Source organism: Centruroides sculpturatus, unplaced genomic scaffold (assembly GCF_000671375.1).
Source record: "Centruroides sculpturatus isolate CEXI.00-Female unplaced genomic scaffold, Cexi_2.0 scaffold522, whole genome shotgun sequence".
Taxonomy (NCBI): Eukaryota; Metazoa; Arthropoda; class Arachnida; order Scorpiones; family Buthidae; genus Centruroides; species Centruroides sculpturatus.
The window spans coordinates 87,148-100,957 of NW_019384746.1; positions in this window are offsets into that span (position 1 = coordinate 87,148).

Sequence of the window (13,810 nt, forward strand, 5' to 3'; positions counted from 1 at the left end):
CTCCTTTCCCCAAATTTGGGTCTATAATCCTTTGAGTCACAACTCCAGCTTTATTTAGTAATCCTTCCGCATTCACACATCTCCAAGTATTTGAAAATACTTTCTTTCCACTCAAAAATAAAATATGAATAAAGGTTTACGGCTTTGTGAAACTTTTTTTTGATTTTATGCCGTTGAAATAAATAAATAATAAAAAAATTAAAACATTTGTCGGTTTTGTTTACACGTTTATTGGGCCGCATTGGAACTTGCCTTGGGCCGCATGCGGCCCGCGGGCCGCGGGTTGGACACCCCTGCTGTAAGGGTTCGTGCAAAAACCACGTGTCCCCATATTTCCCAAATCTTACCTTCCCCTTCCCATTGTGATCTTTTGTGATTTTTATAAAACCCCCCTAAAAAAGCACATGGAAAATTTCAACCCCCGAAAATTTATATATTACAGTACTTCCTTTTATTGAATTTCTCGAATATTTCAAAAACAGTAGATAGACATTGCTAAAAACTACATGGGTGTATTTGAAAAGCACTTAATTTCAGATTTTTAAATACAAAAAATTAAATACATATAACTGCACCCTTAATGAGGACAAGTACAGTTTTTGCACGACCCCTAATTGCAATGAGATTAGGCTATATTTTAAAACTTTTGTAGGCTATATTTTTTGAAACTTTTGTACAATTTATCTATTTATGCTTACAAATTATTTATAGATAGTATAACTAATAGATTTACTGTATAAGCTAACTCTTTTTAAAATTTACAGATGAAAACAGTTCAAAACTTTGGATGCCAAGTGACTGGTCAGTTATCTGCAGTAAGCACTTNCTTACAAATTATTTATAGATAGTATAACTAATAGATTTACTGTATAAGCTAACTCTTTTTAAAATTTACAGATGAAAACAGTTCAAAACTTTGGATGCCAAGTGACTGGTCAGTTATCTGCAGTAAGCACTTTCTAGAATCAGATTATAAACCAGGATTGAAAAAGAGAATATTGATTCAAAATGCTGTCCCAAGTGTTTTTCACAAATACCCATCCTATAAGCAGGTTGTTCGTAAAGAAGCCAGAAGAGAAGTAAAAAAGATTTAACCGTCTAGATAATTATTGATAATATGTCTATTGTTTTAGGTAGTTCTGCAGAAATCCGGGAAAAATCTTAATTAAAAAAATTAATAATTTGCTATATCCTAAGTTTGAATTTCTGTTTTATTTTACGAATATATGACAGCATATAGCTAGGATAACTTAATCAGTGTTGTTATGGTCCGTTGTGTGGCTCCCTCTAGCGTGAGAAAATATTTTCGCTTGGACACAACACGTCAATGGAATTTTCCCCATTTGACTAGGCTGTTCTTATTGTAGGCTGTGGTACAAAAGTACTAGGTAGAACAACACATTGTACAGAAGTAGCCTAAAAGTAGCCAACTGCTCGAGCAGTTGGCTACTTTTTAAAAATTATTTGGCTACAAGGGCAAAAAACATCTGGCAACGCTGGTGGTTATTGTATCGTTAAAAATTATTTCTTACAAACAAAATAAATATATTGAAAAATATAAAAACCAAAAAATATATACTTTAGATGATCTAAGATCAAAAACATTTGTAGACCTTAGAGGGCACCGAAATACATCAGGTCTTGAGTGGGGTAAGAGAAAGCAAATGAGGACCTCACAACCTCAATACAAAACACTTGATTATATGTCAGATTATGCTCGCGTACATGTGGTCGTGGCCACGTTGGCCATGAGATGATAACAGAATATACAAGGGTAATTAATATCCGATTATTACAAACGACTGGCCCGTTATTCACTAGTACAGATAATAAGAGAATTACAATTTTTTTTCAAGGAGAAATCAAAAAGCGTCTCTGCTTGAACAATATTCTGCACAAGGCCGTATCCTTGATGGTCGATAACAATGGAGGGTGATGACCACGTGAAGAAAATGTTCTTAATTAACCTCGAATTAATGTATCACCGGTTACTAACAAGCGACGTTCTTTGTCTACACTTCGAATTCACGCTCCTCGGATCTTCAATGCTCCGATGAAATTCGATTCCTTTCTTCTTCCAATACGATTAATACCGACAGTTTATCATTAGCAAGTAGTGACCCCTTACCTCCCTTCTCCTCGTCCTTTGTCTTCTTCCGTTTCCTCTTTAGAACGACAGTCCACGAAAGCCCCAAGAAAAGAAAAGTGAAACTAACTGTGGGGTCACTCCTTTTATACCCTCCTATGTTCGAACCTCCCGCCTCCCCTATCATGTGGCCACCTCACAGCCAATCAGCAGTCTACCAACAACCGCCCAAAGGTGGCGCGCGACCGGAAGGGAAAATGACATCCTCGCGTTACAAAAATAGTAAAACCCGACACAATAAATAAATAAAAAATACAGCAAAAAAAAAAAAAATAATAAGTTACAATATAAACACGTGCGAATAAATATCCAGATGGAACAACGCGCTGATTGGTCAGCTGAATGACGTCAACCTACGAAAATCGGTAATGTTGAGTGACTAGCCCAGGGGTCGGCAGTTGTCAAGTGAGAAGAGCTAAATTGTCATGACAACAGGATAACAAAAGTACCAGAGAGCCGCATATTAATTTAAATGTGCGAAATACGACATACGACAGAGGCGCCTCTAGTGGCCGTTTTCGGCATAACGTTACACGAATGGACGGACACGCGTTCAATGGGTTATATATATAGATATTCTTCAAATGCTACCACTCTTATGCGACTCATATTGATCAACGTGAGTGTGGTCATGTGCGGACGGACAAGTCGAAGTTTGTTCGGCGGCTCTATCTCATAAACTCATAAGTTATAAGGCTGCGGTGAAATGAGGTGAGATGAAATTGGAGTTTATTTCCGAAGAGCCGCAAATGTCTATGCAAAGAGCCGCTAATTCCGACCCCTGGACTAGCCTAAACTTCGTATTGTTGTTGTTATTGTTGTGAGAGTGGACAGACATTATATAATAGTTATAGACATTTCATCTAAAACTTGATAAAAGGCACTTATTTATAATTTCACTAGCTCTTGTATGTAATTAACTAGCTCTTGTCTTTCACATTAATTGAAAATTTTGCAATAATTTTAACATAAAATTACGTGACGTCTGGGGAGGACAACCCTTGTCCTCCCCAGACGTCTATAAGAATGCCCCGGGAAATCGGACTCCAGCAGTGTTCAAGGTCATCCAGCTGTGTAAACAATGACTCATCAGTGTTAAATTTCACAGAAAGGCGAGACAAAGGAAAATAAAATTTTAAGCTTTTTCTTCAAAATTAACGCATTTCTTTCGTTTTTTTCAGTTTTAAGTACTTTTTATGTATTTTTTATGCTTAATTACATCATAATTAAAATCAGTCGGGCGTTAAGGGGTTTTAATTAATCACGAAATAATGTAGCAGGGGTTTCTAACAAACAAAGTTCTCCTGTCTACACTTGGAAAGATTGTTCCTCGTATCGTCCATATGGCGATGCAATTGGATTTTTCTTCCTTCCTTTACGATCGCTCCCAACTCGTCTATAGTTCGCATGTGGCGACTCTTACCTTTCTCCCGGAGTCTGGTCCAAGTAGGACCCCGAATAAAGCATTCAGAGTAAGCGTCTATATTCCTGTCTCACGGGGGTGTTAAGTGCGTCACGAAGGGCGTATAAACATTAAGTAAACCACATAAAACACTTGCTATTGTTTTTAAATAAAATGGCGGTATCGAACGTTACATGGTAATCCGAAATGAAAAGGGAATTTATTGCATTAGCTAGAAGAATTTTATATTTACGGAATTGAAAAAAATTCAACATAATAATAATAAAATAAAACGACTGAATAATTAAAATTATCGAGATCATAAATGGCTGATGTATTTTTCTTAACGCATATTTTGTATATTTTTCCATAAAAGTCCAATCAAATATTAAAAAAAAACACAAAATTGTTTTCATAAGTACAAATTACACAAGAATGATTCGACTAAATACATGTATACCGGCATCTTCTTATTTATTAAATTTAAATTATACCGATTAACAAATTATATCGTTTTGTAAACTTTTCAAAATATCTTAACATTACGTTATGTAGTACTTCAGATTTCATATCTTTAGACAAAAGTAATGGAATATCCAAACAAACACATGAGAAGTTAAAAAGTTGCAACAATTTGCATGACAGTCAAATGTTTTTCTTCGTAGTTTTTCTTTAGTAAAGATAAGCCATCCTTTTCGAAGTGGTGCCAACAATTTTACCTGTATTAATGTTTTTTCCATTTCCTTCAAAACATCAAGCTTTACCAAAGAAAGACTAAGGGAAAAAAATGACTGTCATCTAAATTGTCATAATTTTTTAATTGTCGCAATCTTTTTATGTTTTCGTTTGGATAAAATTAAGTTCCGTAAAATAAATACAGGCGTGATTTGTTAATTATGACTCAAATTGACGATATTTCGTTCTACTTGTCAAATATAAATCAAGTTTTGAAAACTGATAGATTTCGCTTTTCTTTGCATTCTAAGAACGTTTGAGTTCGATTGTTCTAAAAGTGGAGACAGCTGTTACGTGTGCACATCAAGCTTCTCTCGGATAAAGGTATTTCATGCCGTGTGGTAAAAGCACACAAGAAGAATAGAATTAAAGTTTCCCAGTCTGCAGTTATCAGAGCTCTTGGTAACAAAACGAAAAAGCGACAAGCGAGTGATTCTAGTGAGTCACACCCAATATTTCCAAGGGCTCGCAAATCTCGGAGTAAGGATAAAATAAAGTCAAGGAAATGATTAGAAAAGAAAATCCATTTAGCCAGAGGACCATAGCAAAACGTCTGGGTATATCTCAGTTCACAGTTATGTGACCTTTCGGGTCGGCACCTCTTTGGTACCCTGTCAGGATTGACACCACCGTGTTTCTCGAAACACGGAAACCGAGACGGCGATTACGTCACGCCGTCGCGCGAGCGGTTCCGTACGTGGTCAGACGGATTCGTAATTCGAGACACAACATTGGAAGTGACTCAGATACACTTAACAATTAACAAGGGTTTATTTACAAATCTATTGGAAAAGGATTGTCGCGGAGAGAGAGAGTTCACATACACTTCGCGGGATGATAAATACCTTTGTTAATAGATTCGGGTCTTGTTCGGGTCTTGTTGAATCGGATTATAACGGCTTCCTATGGGTTTAAGGTTTCTGATTCGTTATCCAGGCGATGCACTAACACACACACACACACACACACACACAGACAAGTTTATCCTATGGCGATTAATTCGGATTCCTTAATGGATGATAATTGAAGGGACTTCTTTCCTCTCCGAGGACTAAGGCAGCGACTAACTCTTTTCGGCCGTCTCTGATGATACTCACGGACGATTTCGGCCGTGCAGAGGTTAATAGTTCACGAGAAAGCGTCATGTTGCTTTCGAGAAAATGTAACGGGAGACTTTCTCAGGTAGCTAAGAACAACAATTGTTGCGTAATTCGCGAAACGTTATTATTAAAGACTATTTCAAATATAAGAATTTCTGCTATCTCACAGTTATCACCATTATACACGCACGAAGATCTGCAAGCAGCTACCAAGAAAAAAAACATCTAAACTTCACCTGAGTCTCACACCTGAGCACAAATAGAACCGAAAGACTAACTCGAGAAAGCTCTACGAGAGTCATCTGGCTGGAGGAAAAGCGAGTATATGACCACCCTAGATGAAGCATATATATACCTTGATTACTACAATGGAACTCGCAAAATTTTGTACGTGCAGCCAGAACAGGAAATGCCAGAAGAATGGCTTGTGAAATGTCACGAAAGATGGCCTGAACGATTTATGATTGTTGGCGAAATGACGGGCCAGGGAATACTTCGTCTTATCAGAGTGCCAGAAACTATAAAAGTTAACGCTAATTATTATGTGGAAACCATTTTGAAACCATATTTGGAACTTGAGATTCCAAAGCTGTATCCTGGAGAAAAAGCCAAAGTAACTCTTCACCATGACAAAGCGTCTAGTCACACAGCTACATATACAACCGCTTATCTCCAAAAATCAAGGCTGACAGTGGACCAAAGCACATTTTTGCAGAGGACATATCCATCGAAGCACCTGACATCAGAACCATGTATTTCTTTCGATTTCGTCTCCTGAAGCAACGTCTTTTTCTTCGTAAAACTACATTAGATGGTCTTTAGACAGTAATTCAACAGGAGTGGTAAACAGTATCAATCGAAACTTGCAAGGTCTTCGAATCGTCGAAACGGTGATGTCGTGCTATGATCCAACGAGATGGAAAACACATTGCGAAAAGAAAAGTCATCGACGGGTGCTTCGTGAAAGAAACTAAGCGAACAAGTGACTCACAAATACTCACAATTAGCAAATCATCTTCTGTAATCTAAATTATATCTCTGATACATTTCCTCGTCAAAGTGGATACCATTGACTGCTATTGAGTTAACGGCAAGTCTTATTTTAACATTAAATTTTCTTCATTAACTTATAAAACTGTAGAAGCTGTATAACACCGCTTTCTTTCTTAATTTTTTAAAAAAAGATATAGTCTATGATAGACACTTCAAAACACAAAGAACATTAAGTCGTCAGACCTATATAAAAAAACACTAAACAAAAAATCATAAAACTACTTACCAACTCTGACCGTTCAGAACGCTACTGTTAAAGCTTATTTCCGTTGTGAAGAATCGCAATGGACGTCTGACACAAGTTTAACACGTTACTAAATGCTATGGTATTATTTGATCCCCGACTTCGACGTCATTCGGTCACGTGACTCCGAAACGTTACTGGGCCGTGTTCAGTAACGCAGAATTCTTGCTAAGTCTAGTTATGCTGCGATGTTAAACTCGTTTCTAACTACTGCTTCACTCCTCCCACCACTAGAATTCTAGCTAGTTCAGTCAGCTTCTTTTGTCTATGCTAACTTCTAATAGTGACGTCATTGTTTTTATCTTGCCGTACGATTTGCAAGATGGCTGCTCGTGTTGGAGTAAACGTATTTTATTATAAGAATCACAAAGTTATTCTCTCATTCTGAATCATTAAATCATTCTAAAATGACTTCGAAATGTAAAATTATCATATGATGGTGTAACAGATTCCGAATAGATTTTAACGGAAGATAGCGGCCCATTTCGTTGATTGCAATTAATAATTGCTTTATTAATTTCATCAAGATCTGACGCAGCTTCCATTTGAATAATTTATTGGTTACTTCATCGTTTTCGACCATTTCGTTTGCGACCATAATTTTAACTTTGTCCACCATTTTGCTTAGTTGTCTAAGAATAATCGTTTAATAATGCTCAGAACATTCTTAGCTCGCCTACTAAGCCACTCAGAATTTTAACTTAAGTGTTCTGCGTTACTGAACACGGCCCAGGTCTCAGCTAAGGCACTGAATTACGCGCCATTTTTAAGCCAAATCTGTTGCCACGTGTTTTCTGTAATTTTAGCCTTGAATTTTAGGGCAAAATGGGTGATTGTTCTGAAGTTAATGAAGTATTGAAATTTAATGAAATCACGTTTAATTAATATGTTTATAATTGAGGTGATTGTTTTGATTATACTGTATTTATATATGTTATCATCTCAACATATCCATGTTTAAATAACAACTTATTCTTGTCCCGAAAAAATTCTTTTGTCTTAGGAGGCACTACGTGATAAAGCAGTGACGTCATATTTCCTCATCTGAATGAAGAGAGTTCGCGGACTATGGTTTGATAACACTCATTACAGTACTTATGTTTCCGGTAATATCAGTGCCGGGCGGGGCGTCAAAATTAAGGCAGCCTCTGCTCCTTCCAAAAATAATTACATGACATTCGAAGCGTTTTCTATATTTCTTTCCACTCTGAGAAGATGCAAATATTAAAGGAACGTAAAATAATTTTATCTTCTACGTACAGAAATGTCTGTGACAATCACCTGCTATATTTACATATACAGTTGTCCCTCGATAATCCGACAGGTATGGGACCAAAGGTGTGTCGGATTACCAAAAGTGTCCGGATTACCGAAAATAATTACATATTTCGCATTGTTTTGCTAGCAGTAACTTACAATATTCTCTACTCCAACTGTTTGAACAGAACTGCTCACATAAAACACACAAAATGTGTGACATCGAGTAAGAATTGGATGGGGAGATTCACATCGCGACATGCTTCTGTGCAAGCAGACACGTAACGGGGACGGGTACCTTGACGGGAGGTGCGTCGGACTACTGAGCATGTCGGATTAAAAAACGTCGGACTATCGAGGGACAACTGTATTTTAATTTATACTTTGTAGAAGTTTCTAGAATGTTCTGATTTCTTTCTGTCTTTCTCTTTCGTCTTGCTGGTATACTTATTAATTAAAATCATGTACGATGTACGGTAGACAATACCGTACTCAAGGATTTGAAAATACTTTCACACAAGCTGAAGTATAAGCAAAACGAAATCAATATTTACAGAGAAAGGAATACTTCGTAAAAAGAAATTATATTAATTACGAAACTGAAGACACGATCGTTACTGCCGATGAGAAAACAGAGTTTAGAACAACAATTGTCAATATCATTTTAAACACAAAAGCAACAGCGTGACTGATTACCCCGCCGGCTATTTACTGGCCCAACCTTGTATTGTTTTACTTAATAAATAAATTAAATTTCATTATAAAATAGCCCGATAGAATCGAAATACAGTATCGCTTCCTTAACGTGGTTTTACTTAATACAAGATTTGATTAGCGCTCAAAATTAATTGCGGGAATCCCTTTATACGCGCGGCAGAAGTTTTAATTAACGCGGCTTTATCACCTGTCTCTGCTTAACATAGATACCGTATTCGATTAACGCGATATACACGGTAGTATTAGGAGTTAATTAACCGCGTTAATTAAAGGATATGTGTAAAGTACATTCAATTAGAAAACATAAGTACCCATTCTCTTTGTATTAAAAGAATACCAACTGAGATAAGGTATAGGCCTATCAGAAAATTGACGAATGGTAAAAGGTCTGTGATGTATTAAGCCTTATCATACATGCAAACAAAAACTCTTAAATCTGTCTAACTAATTATCTTTCCTCCCCGAGGGACCAATTGTCCCGTAATCTCAAAACACTTAAGTGGCACTCCGCTATTAAATAGAAAATACTATTTTTGTTACATTTGTGATTATTTGTTTTATGTTTTTAATTTGTAATACCTGTTTATAATTATATTTTTACATTTCTATATACACCCAATTCTGATTTTTATACAGTAAATACGTTCCCGAAAAATCCTTGTAATTAAAATATGTTTAAACAAAAAATTTCCATTTTAGTTAACAGAGATTGTAACTTACTTATTGGTACGGTAAAATAATAAAATAATTTTGTTACACATAAAAAAAACTAAAATAGCGAATGACCAAATCTATATCTTGTAGCTCCAGTACCTAGTGTCTTATCCATCCAGCTAATTCCATTATAAAGAGAAAACAACCTTCCATATACATAAGCTAAACACTCAATTTTCAGAGGCTCGTTTTGGAGTAGCGCTTGAGGAGTGGGTCCTATTATTTTGGACAAGGAGTTGTTTGTGTTTAGTGCTACGTGTTAACCAAGTTTCGTTTGAATCAGAGACACGCGGTCTAATTCTCTCCATGTTAGTTGAAGCGTACTTTTGCGGGGGGTGAACATTCCTGTTGCAATTTTTCTTGTTTAATTTTGTGATCCGTCCAGTTAAAAACAGTTGTTTGTAAGAAATATAGTATAAGTAAATATGTAATGTTGTGTTAAGTATACAGTTTATGATAAATATGAATTGTATATATTTATACTATAATTGCTTGTAATAAATTGAGCTCAATAATAAAAATTTTTATCCTCTGTTTATATTATCGGCCGGTTATTGTTATCTGAAGTTGCATGTCCCAAAGTAATTACAATAAGCGGATTCCACTGTATTAACATTATTCACGATCGTTTTTCGTCACGTCTTCCGACATACGTATTGAAAGATATAAATAACGAAATTTTGTACCGAAGAATTACAAAAGGCAACAAAACGATGCAGTCAGACATTTTTGTAACTGTAATAAGTAATGCGAGCATGGATTTATTTCCTGAGACTACCCAGTCTCGTTTCATAGTATAAATGGTTAAATTCCAGATACGTATACCGTCATGGCGGCTCATCTCTGATTCCAGCAAACAAAAGAAAGGAAACAGTGGGGACGCACGTTCTAACCTAACCTAACCTATTCTAATAAATTACCATAATTACTACCAACCAAATTATTAGAATAGGTTAGGTTAGAACGTGAGTCCCCACTGTTTCCTTTTGTTTACTGGAATCAGAGATGAGCCACCATGACGGTATACGTATCTGGAATTTGACCTAAAAATGAATCCATCTATTGATATACAAGAAAAATGGACAGTTATTATTCCTAAAAATTAGTTTAACATATCATAATAATAATTACGTTATTACTATCGAAGAAATTATAGAAGAACCATCAGGAGATAAGATGCATATGGTTCCAATTATTAAGATGACAAATGTGTGCGATAAAAATACCTCGTGTTGTTTCTGCAAGTGTTGCAGAAACAACATGTGGTATTTTGTTTGCATATAGTATAGTCTGTGGTACGTTGATAATTCACGAATGCATTTAACAGTCCCGCAAATTTCTCATCAAGGTCTTTACCTATCGAGCAATCAACAATTATTTTAGAATGTAATTACAAGGTACTTCCGAACTAACTACTGATAAATCTTTTAATTAAATACAATAATCGTCCAATACTTCTAATGTGTTTGATCTATAAAAGATGCGTGTATATTTATGAAACTATTGTGCGAAATAAGATCAAAATACAGTAAACCGGTTAATTCGAAAATTTAAAAAAATGTCACTCTAACATTTACTTTACTAATTTTAAATCTTGTGAGTACACACACACACACACAAAATGTATGTGGGAATTAATGTTATTATCAAAGAAGATATAAATATAAATTACTGGTTTGATATTTTTGTCCAATCAAACGACCTCTTTTTTCATTTAAGTCGACTTATATATTTATATAGAAAATATATTGGCTTTGTATATATTCCATTCGCGTTAGACAGGTAAGAATTATACCTTATTTATATTATTCAATGTTTAAATTATGTGTATAACGATTTTTAATATTTCTAATTTTAATTAAAATTAAGAATAAATAAATATAAAATTTACTTTCTATAATTTTTTTTAACTTTTTACGAAGGTGTTCAACTTTATCTGGTAATTCTGATATAAAACATTAGTTACAAATTTCCTGTAGACAAAGTTTAGTATATTCCCTCAATATCAATTTTCCTTTTCGTAAAGGAAATTATTTTTTAAGTTGTTTATAAATAAAATTATTTATCTTAAAATAGAATCTATTCAACAAATATATAAATAATTTGATACTTTATTCAATATAAATGAAAATTTTTAAGTTAAACACGTGTTACGTTTTTCTTTTTAATAATGTAAATAAAATTATTCGAATAATTCAGAGAATTTTATTAATTAAACAAATAATATATATATATATATCTTTTAATTCTATATATTTTGTAAAAGAATTTGTTAAGACTATAACTATACAGATATAATTTATTAACGATGTATATCGGTGGCATCCACAGAGGAGGAGGGCAAACAGAACACGCCCTCGTCCAGCGAAGAGCACCTAAAACACAAAAGTTGCACGAAAATTAAATGATTAGTACACAGTAACGCATTACATTAAGTACACTCACGTGCTTTTCTTGTTTTTGTCCTCCAAATCAGGTACATAAACTGTATTAAAAATTTATATTTTCCTTTCCCGAATTCGACAAAAAACAAACCTGTTAACTTCATTAGCCGGTTACTTTCGTCTCTAGTTAATTTTTTTCTTATCTACGTGATATAAATTTAAAACAGTCGAGTATCTCAATTAAAATATGATAATTTTTCTCTCTATTTATTTATATATCAAGTGTACAAAATAAATACTTTGCATTTGTAGGATAAGCGTAAATTTTTTTTATATGAAAGTATACTTTGCTATCGTAATATTGTTGTTTAGAATACGTTATCAAATATTAAAAAAAATTACGTATAAAATTGATTATCTTTTCTAGATAATTTCTAGAACTTCTAGTTTTTATCAATTCGTTTTATTTACAGTATTTTCTATAATAAACATACGTATAAAAATGGAATTATTAAATATAAAATACGACCGGATCCAGCAAACAACTTTTCCGGAAATTTTTTCTCGGGTCCTTTGCGAATCTGACCGAATCCACGACGGGCGCGGAAAATGCCCTTTTAATGTCCGCAGGGCGGACAGCCAGCAATTTTCTAGTACAGTAGAAGTTTGCTTCAATGTCACATTCCGACACGTTCTATAGAAGGTGACTTTGCTCATACGAAATTATACATTTGTAAGATTAGAAAAGTAAATAAAATATGATTCGGTAAATTTACCCGTGTTCGTTTTATGACGTGGGAAGTAAAATAAATAAATAAATCGATCTTACAATCGAAAATATTCACATAATTTTTCTAAGCTACCCAAAAGTGTTCTAGAAAACGTAGAAAAATTAATATAGACGACTATTCATTTAGTCCAATAAAACAACTTTTTAAAAATTTTTCGCCCTTTTCTCTAAGAGGGCCTTTTTAAAAATCATACACATTATGGATTCGGACAGGCCCACAGTAAAATAATTACCCTACTTAAAATATCACTTCCTGCTAATGATTCCTTCCAATACATGTTGGAAGTTGTCAAATCAGACTAAACCACTTATCAATCAGTTGTAGGAAGAGTGCTTTATTAATTGTAAATAGTTCATCGTTTATTGTAACCCTAGGGCATTAGGCTATAATAAACTTTTAATTAAGCAGCGAGAATTAAGTTAAAAAAAATGCGTAAGTGCGTATAACAGAATTCATGTTTTAAGTCTTCGAGTAACGACATCATTATAACCAATTATTTTAATAGCAATTTATAAAAACGTCATTAATGTAATTGATGCCCTCCGGTTATGATCTGATTAAGGAAAAAGTAGTACAAAATGGAATGTCTCCATACACATGAATTATATTTTTTTATTGTCAAATGTCACAGAATATTTAAAGTGATAAGTAACACCAATTAAAACCTTTAAATTTAAAAGCGTAACCTATAACACTGATTAATTTTTAATTATACAATTCGTATATAGGGGAGGAGTGGGAGAAATGGGACACTTTTGGAAAAAGTATGTCAAAAACATAAGCAAAGAAAAAACTCTTGAATCTTTCTTTTTTCTTGTTAGTTTGAACCATCTGTATCTTCTGAAAAGTAATGGAAGTTTCAATGCTAACATTTGTTAGAAAAATTATTCTGTGACAAGTGTCCCACTCCTCCCTTTTATTAGGGAGTACAAACAGTAAATGGGAGAATGGGACAGTTCATAAAAGAATAACGAATTCACATAAAATTTGTATTAAAATACTTATTTAGCAAGTATAAATAGTTATTACTGATGTTGTGTCTGTACAACGTTAGTTTTTCTGAGATAGTCATATTATCAGCACAAGATTTTGCTTTAAATTATCTTATAGTATTTTACAACAGTATTTTCTTGAAATGCTTGATTTGAGGTATTAAATTAAAAGAAAATTTTACTACATGATTATAAATAAACAATTTATTCAGACTACTGTGAATCAATATTTAATTGATAGCATAAGATAATGAACCAACAATCACTGCAAATAT